Source organism: Ammospiza caudacuta, chromosome 5 (genome assembly GCF_027887145.1).
Source record: "Ammospiza caudacuta isolate bAmmCau1 chromosome 5, bAmmCau1.pri, whole genome shotgun sequence".
NCBI lineage: Eukaryota > Metazoa > Chordata > Aves > Passeriformes > Passerellidae > Ammospiza > Ammospiza caudacuta.
The window spans coordinates 27352106-27360501 of NC_080597.1; positions in this window are offsets into that span (position 1 = coordinate 27352106).

Here is an 8396-nt window from a genome sequence, read left to right on the forward strand (position 1 = left end):
CTTTGGGTGACCTTTAAGAAGAAAGGCACCACTTCACAGCCTGGCTCTGCAGAGGGAGTTTCCTTTCAACCTTCCCAAGCCAGAGCTGTCAGGCCTTTTTAGCACAGGTACATCCTGGCACAGTGAGGCTGCTGTTTCAGTGCAAGCTAACGAGGTAAAGGGGGCTGCCAGACTCTGCCATGAGACCAGTGTGGTGAATTTGCTGTCACTGATCCTGTCACATTCCAGGCAAGCACAAGTTGCCACAGCTTTGCTGAACAGAGATGCCTCAGTTCCACCCCAGGGAACTTTAATCTCTTGTTCACCAAGCATTGCTCTGTTGCAGAAACACTCCATCTGATAGGCAGATCCTTGGTGTCTAGGGACACCAGGACCTAATTGGAGTAAATTAAGTGAGAGGAGTAACAAAGTATTGCTTGGAATCACACACAGTGTGACTGTGCTCAACAAGCATGAAAAAAAGAAAAGGCAATTATTTATGAGTGACTGAAGTTTCAAGAGACAAAGTACATGGGTATTCACAACCAGTTCTCATCTTTCTCCACTGAGGTCTCTCCATCTAAGTGGGAAAATTCTTCTGCCTATTCAGAGGAAACTAAAAGTATAAGTTTACACACCTCTTTTTTTTTCTTTTTTTTTTTCCCTTTTTTTTTTAATCTGAGAAAAGAGCATGAAGAGAGAAGTGTACATGTGTGCCATTTGGGAAACGTGAAGATGAAAAGTCTCCGTTCTCAAGTTCATGTCCATGCACTGTGTACAACGTTCATTTTTACAGTATGCTCTGAAAATTATTGTCAAGTAGCTTTCCCTTCTTATTCCACTCCTTGCCTTACTGTATCTTTTAGCTTTTAATTTTTTAAATTTCTGATGCACTTCCAGCTGTCACTGATTCCTAAGAAGCTGTGTACACTATGGTGGATGTGATCCAAAGTTGCCTGAGTTCTGCTCCTTTCAGTTGCTGAAGGCAGTGCCCAAACCTGCAGAACTCTCTTCACAGAGGCTGCAGTCCAGGTTAAAGAAAACAGTAAGAGATTTCACTGCCTCTCACTTCATTAGATGCCACCAGCCCCTTCCTTTGTTCCCCCAAAGATTAAAAAGATAAATATATGTTACATTACACTGTCTCTATTTGAGTGTATTTGCCTCACTTCTATTGATGCAGAGTGATATTATCACTTAAATTAAAATATGTAATCAGAGTGTGGCTTGAATTTTAATCCCTCAGCTGTGTGGGTTTGGTTTAAGCAGAATCCATATTTAGTAGTGCTACTATGAAGTACTCAATAGTGCCATTACATACTCTGTAGTGCTACTATTTGAATGGAGACAGTTTTATACACATCAGGCTTAGCAACAACAATGTGCCTTTAAGACAGCATTCACTGTGTAAAACCAATATTTTGTTTCATGACTGTTTAAATTTATGGAAATGAATTTTCCTTTCAGAAAGCATTGCACACCAGGAGAATGGTGATTTAAAGGACAGGTTCTGAGTGCAGATTAACAGAAAAGGGAACAAGCAGCAAAGTTCAGCCTCTGGTAAGAGATCATTACATCTCACTAGCAGAAAAATATCACAGTTCTGGGAAATTGGTTAAGCAAAATGTAACGCTGAAAATACTTACTTCCCTGTTCTTCTTAATTTTATGACATCTCATCAGGAACATAGTAGCTGGACCTACGCTAAAGTCAAGATGTAGTCAGTACCACAGCTGGTAGGGCAGAGGCACAGCACCTGTGTGAGAGAGGAACTCAGCCATTACTCATATGTGTTGGAGCCTCTGGGGTGCTCAAAAAAAGGTATTGGAACAAAAGCTGATGAAAATGCTTGTGGTTTAATTCCAGGTGGCAAGTACCACTCAGCACCTCTTGGCTGGAGGGGAAAAAGAATCGAAAAAGGAGGAATAAAAGTGAGAAAACTTGTGGGTTGAGGTAAAGAAGGTTTAATAGGGAAAGCAAAAGACAGTTTAATAGGGAAAGCAAAACCTGCTCATAGAAGCAAAGCAAACCAGGGAATGCATTCACCATGTCCCATGGGAAGGCAAGAGCTCTGCCATCCCTGGGAATGCAGGGATCCATCCTTTCCTTAGTGTTATGGTGACATGGGAAGACAAATGCCATGACTCCAAAGATTCCCCTTCCCTCGGCTTTCTGTGCTGAGCATGATGCCATGTGGCATGGAATACCCCTTGGGTCAGTTGGGGTCAGCTGTCCTGGCTGTGTCTTGTGCAATTTCTTGTGCACCCCCAGCCTCCTCCTCACTGGTGGGGTGAAGCAGAAAGGCCTTGACTCTGTGTAAGCGCTGCTCAGCAGTAACTAAAACATCCCTGAATTATCAACACTGTTTCCAGCACAAATCCAAAACACAGCCATTAACAGCTACTGAAGTGAAGAAAATTAACTGTATCCAAGCCCAAACCAGCACATCATTGCACTCTGATCTTTCCAGAAATAAACACAAACTGGGAAGATCCCTTGCCTTACATATGATTCACAGTACTGAATGCCATGGACTTGTGGTCTCTCAAGCAGTAAGTAAGTCTATAATGGTTGAAACAACCCAGTCTTGGCAGCCTGTTTGACTTTTTGGACCTGACAGTGACTTGGCTCAGACACAGGTGTTTCTTGCAAGGTTAAGCTGTCCTTGGGCTGCTAGAAAAGACAAAATCATTCCTTGCCATCTTTTGGCTGCTGTTTCTAAAAGACAGAGCACTCAACCAAGCTGATCCAGGAGTTCTTATGACAGCAGAGACAACTTCAGCTCCTGTTCTTGGAGTTTGGATTCTCAGGGAAGGGCACATTCATTTTTCTTGATTAACAGTGACTTTTCCTCAACACAGACTCAGCTCCCTCTTGCATGGAGGTTTTTCAGAAAAGAAAAAGGAAGAGCAGGTTCTCTGCAAATCCACCTGTGAGAAATGTTTGTTTACTGATAGAGGGACACGAGCTTTTCAGCTGCTAGGTTTTTGAAATGTGTTTTCCTTGCCAGGAAGCTTTCTCCTTTTTGTGACTTTGTAGCTAAACAGAGTGGGTGTCTCTCACTTTTGCATATGACTTGCTTGAGGCAGAACTCTTGCTAAGGCAAGTGGGCTTATTTGGTGGGCATGGCAATGTATTGACCAAATAAAAACAACCCACAAAGGCAAAGTTGAATGTCTTGCTTAACGAGGCATCTAGTTTTTTGCCTTAAACAATAAATCACTCACTCATATCTTGCCCTTGCTGACTTTTTAATGAGATCTCTCTTGACTGCTAGAAGAGCAGTGGATTGCTGAGAGCATTTGTTTGGCTTTTAAAAAATCTGTAATTATGTTCTTAGTTGTTTTTCTAAATATCTACCACATTCTTTCTCTTGTTAAGGGGTACAAAAGTCAACACTACACTGCTTAGGTCCTGAGGGTCCTCTCATTCAGCTTAGACCCTTACTTCAAAACCATGCAGAGAATTACCAGGAGTCAGAGTTATGCTTATCCTAGGACACTGATACTGATGTGAGTGCTCAGCTAAATAAATTCCCATTCAGCATTACCCAGTTGGTGTTGGTACTCTCATTTGCTCCAACAACAGGTTTCTCACTGGGAACAGCTGCTCTTTTAGGCTTTCTGTGTTATACTCACACTTGCTTGGCCAGCCTTCCTTCTGTGTTGGGGTTTCATGGAGCACCAGGCCTCTGCAGCTCAGGAAGAGAGACAAAGGTACCATCACAAGTCTTAGATGATAGCTCACTGCTTCAGAATGGCTGTGATTCCCTTTGGGGGGTGAGAGAGGGAAAGGGAAAGATGTATTTGCAATTTTAGCAAGTGTTATGAGGCCCTTTTGATCCAAAGGCATGAAGCCTAATGAGGCTTAAAAGCATCAAACCTAACCCTTTAGACCTATCTTTTGAATTAGCATATTTATTGAAAATTAATTTTACCTATGAGAAAACAATTCCAACTTTTCTGCACAGGTTGCTGACCAGAGTCTTACTTTTCTTGCATGACCATTTTGATTTACAAACAAGCAGAGTCAAACAGTTGAGACTTTTTCAGTTCTAAGACTCAGATAAAATTCTGATAAAAGGCAAAGACTCCAGCCTGTTCTAAGAGCAGCAACTGATGTTGGAGACTTCTTGCCACTTTCCCATGCGGGGCCAATCTTGACTAGTGAAATAAACACAGATCAATACTGTGGTTATTCCCAGCAGTTCTCATCACCCAGCACCTTCTGTGTCTCTGCTTTCTCCAGTCCATGTTAATTTTACCATTTCCCACTGTGTTCTTCAGCCTGATCCATTTTCTATTCAGAAAGACCCCCAGTGAAGACCCTACAGTGACTACAATATGACCCTACAATGACTACATCTCTTACAGCTGGCACATGGGTGGAGTGTTCTCAGGCTCATCAAATCATGAATATGTCTCTGAGCTTTAATAACTGCTGTAAAAACAAAGTTCCTGGCTGGTGTCCCGTGAAGGGCTTGAAGAGGCTTTGTTGATGAACCTGAGAGATGGAGCTGGGCAAAAGGACATGGGCTGGTCTTGCAGCTAGCATAGTATCCAGCTTGCAGACACCAGTGTTATGTCCAGATAAGGGAGGAAGCTGGTTCTCTACGTGATGAGGAACAACAGGAAGCAGAGCATGCTGATCCACCTGGTTTCATTACCTTTTCAATCACTGTCCCCTGCTTTTGCTGTGAGAGCACACAGACACATTGTAGCACATTTAGTAACAGGACTTGCTAATAATTGCACTTGAGTGGAGAATAATGTGTTACACTAGAGACAGTGGTGATAACAACTAATCAGATTGGCAAAGAAGGCTGGTTCTTCCTTATGTCAGTAAGAGCATAGCTCTGTTGAAATTATTTCTGCAAAACAAAAACTGTGAGAAAAACAGAAGCTGTACGTGTTTGTCTGACTTATGTTTCCTCCCAGATATACTAGATGTGTCTTGCACTATCTTGTTGCTACTTCTGCTTCCTTTCAGGAAGAGAACAGAACAGTCAGATTGGAGAGTATGAGAGGGAGGAAGGAACAGAGAATCAAGAAGAGATAGGGGAAAGAGAAAAAGTTCAATAGTGAATGAGGAGATGATCTTTCTCTCCAGCAAAGAGATTGGTAGGAAAGAAAACACATGAAATAAGAATAGGAAGAAATTACCTTGGTTTTAATTTTGAGAAAGAGCTGTAGATTTCATTAATGAATTGACTTGACAGCTGTGAAGGCAATGGAGAAAGTAGCTCTAACAATCCCTAGAATATTGAATTACATTCCAAAAATTAGCAATTTGCTCTGAAGTCTCAAACCACAGAAGTGTTCCTGAGGCATAAAGGACTTCATGGTCTGCACTGAAATAATTTTCTGTTTGCAGGAGCTCTGCAGTCCCACAGTCCTTACAAAACCTCTGTCTCAACTGCTGGTTACATTTCTCTGGTGTCCCTGCTTTGTATTCCCTAGCATGAGCAAGCATAACAGATGTGTGTACACATGTAAAATGCCAAGCCTGCTGCTATGGAAGTCACAAGCTTTGCTTGCTGAGGGAAGGTGAGCTGGGAGCTGAAGGTGACAGCAAGGCATTGGCCTCAGTGACAATGGTGTGATTCCACAGTAACAGGAAATGTAGAGCAGTGAGAGTGACCAGAGTCAGCCATCAATCCAGACCCCATAGGAAGTCCCTACCCAGTAGCCAGACCTAAGGTCAAGTTAGGAAGTCAATCCCATGGATCACAATCAGCAATGTGCATCACCAGGCACAAGTATGGCTGTGCCATAGCTCAGGCAAGGGCCTGAATCTACAAGCACCTTCTGAGTGAAGGTGGGGAGACCTTCAGCCAGGATGATTCCAGTTTAGGCAGCCTTGAGCATGGGCAGCCAAACCCCTTTTGAGGGAAGGCATGAAAAAGGTTGTGCTCAGGGCCCAGACATCCACCAACCCAAAACAGTTATTCTGAGTGCATCTTCCTTTGAGAAAAGAAAGAGAGAGTAAAACAAAGTGTTTGATATTAGAGAATTTATTCATGTCACTTAAAGAATTACAGGAGTATGCCAGCATAATGTAATATTGATTTAGAAACAGAGTAAAATATAAGTGGAGAAAGATTCAGCAACCACGCATAGGGCAGTGCAGCAGCATCATACTGAGATAGTCATGCTTTTTTCCTTCTGATTAACCAGGAACAAATAAATGGTTCTGAACAAAGAAATGGACCTGAAGGTCCCACAAAAGTCTAAAACACCTTGACTTCCAGAACTTCACAATATCCTGGGTGTGTCACATCCACGGATATGATCAAGAAAACCACAACTTCTAATTTGACTGGATAGTGGAGGCAGAGATGAATATCTACTTGTTTCAGAATTATAAAAGTGAACCACTAAGTTTTGTCTCTAGTCTTGAGTATCTAAAACATTCTCAGGTTATATTATTGAATATCTAATCCTTGAATTCCTTACTAGCCATAGGCTAAGAGCAGGCTGCACATGGGTATCACCCATTGCAATGGGGGGGACAAATTATTTTCACCTTTATCTCCTGTGTCACCTTCCAAACACCTATGGAAATTGTAAGGAATTACTGCAACTGCAGCCCTTGATCTCCCTGGATGGAAGTCTGAGGTTAGAAAACTGCTTCCTTTCTTCTTCTGCATTTCCTTTGGAAATAGGTTTCAATAAAAAGCAGTGGAAACCTTGTTGGCTGAATTCCTTCCAGCTTGCCTGAACACAACTTCTCTCTCACAAAACACAGATAGTCCCTTACCCCCCCTCATCCTTTAGAAATTACATACTTTCTGCTCCTTGAAGCAAAGTCTGACTTTGAAAGTGGAATGTAAACAAAGAACAGCTGCATTGGTCCCAGTCAGTGTGTGGCTGATCAGAAATAGCTCTAAATGGTGCATAATGCCTCAAATTTATGACAGAGTGAAAAGGTGACCAGAACACTCTCTTTGGGAAAATATCCTAGGTTGCAGAGCAGTTAGGGAAACTGATACAAATTAAATTGACTCCTGGGTCTCATGGTAATTATCTGGCTTATAGGAGTGAGGGTCAGGTCTTTTTAATTTGTACTTTTGTAAGTCATGTGAAGGAAAGTTGGAGTTGTTTGCAGCTTCTTGGAAATTGTTGTCTTCTCCCTTTGTCTAGTCTCACACTCAGTGCTTGTAAGAGACAAGGGCCCTTTATTTTAAAAAACTGACTGCAAAATATCCCTGAAAGCTCGTGAGCTTCATAAATGCTGATGCTAGCAGTCACATTGCCTGAGTTATTGGCGCCAAATAATTCAGGGCCAAGATGTAGTATCACACACTGCCTTGCAACTGCTTGCACTGTTTTGTTGTCAGCACTCCTCCTGCCATGGTTTTGCCTGTGCCAACCAGTGTTCTCCAAGATAACAACCTGGCACCATTTGGGAGACAGCACAGGGTAGCAACAATTCCCACTGGGCAACATGGACACAGCTGTACTAGCTGAGGCTGTAGGCAGAGTGTCCTTCAGCAGCATTCCAGCAGGCTTTGCACCCAGGCTGGGCAAAGCACATCCTTTTTCACTCAGAGTACAGCTGTAACACAGTGTGTCGGGCACTTTGAGCTGAATAAAAGAGACACAGAACTTGATTTGTGTTTTACACTGCAGAGGCTCTGTGGGAGACCAAGGAGAGCAGCAAGGCTGCAGATGCAGCCAGCCTGTGCCATTTTACCAGAGAGCCAGAGAATGGCCCCTGCCCCTGTTTTATTTATGGGGAAAACATAGATTTTTCTCAAAAGTTGAATTGTGCTTTCATATCTTGGAACTGGGACACTTGTAGTTGGCAGTAGACAGTTGACCTCTTCCTGGGTCACAGAAAAGTCTGAGGCTTGCAACTTCTGAGGAAGGTACAAAAGATTTGGCCAGAGGTTCCTTCTGGCTTCCTGGAAGACAATGTACCCCATTAGGTCATCTCCTGTCTGCATGCACCTTAGAGCATCTCCTGTTAGCACCTTAGAGAGCTGCCAGCTAGAGAGCTGTTAGTAGCAGCCAAGTCCTGTGCTTCTTTTCATCCAGCAGTGGCAAGGAAGACACTGCAAGGGTCTTCAGAACACTAAAGAAAGCTGTTGGAAAAGGAAAGTAGCCGGCCTTGAGATTCAGAAAACCCCATGCAGGGGTGTTAGATAACCAAACAAAAAATTAGAAATATAACACCACTATCATCCCATTTTCTGTCCAAAAATGCTACCTCTCCTCTCCAGCTTCTAGTTCAAGATGGTGAAAGATCTCAAACAACCCCAGCTCTTTCTTAGTCATATTAATGTATTTGGTAAAAGGGACAGGCCATAATTCCTAGGCACCTGCATTCAGATAGGCTTGTTTTGCACTCCCTTGATAGGTGTAATTGGCAGGGGAAGAAGTCAGATTTAGCTAGAGCTTCTTTCTAAAAATAGT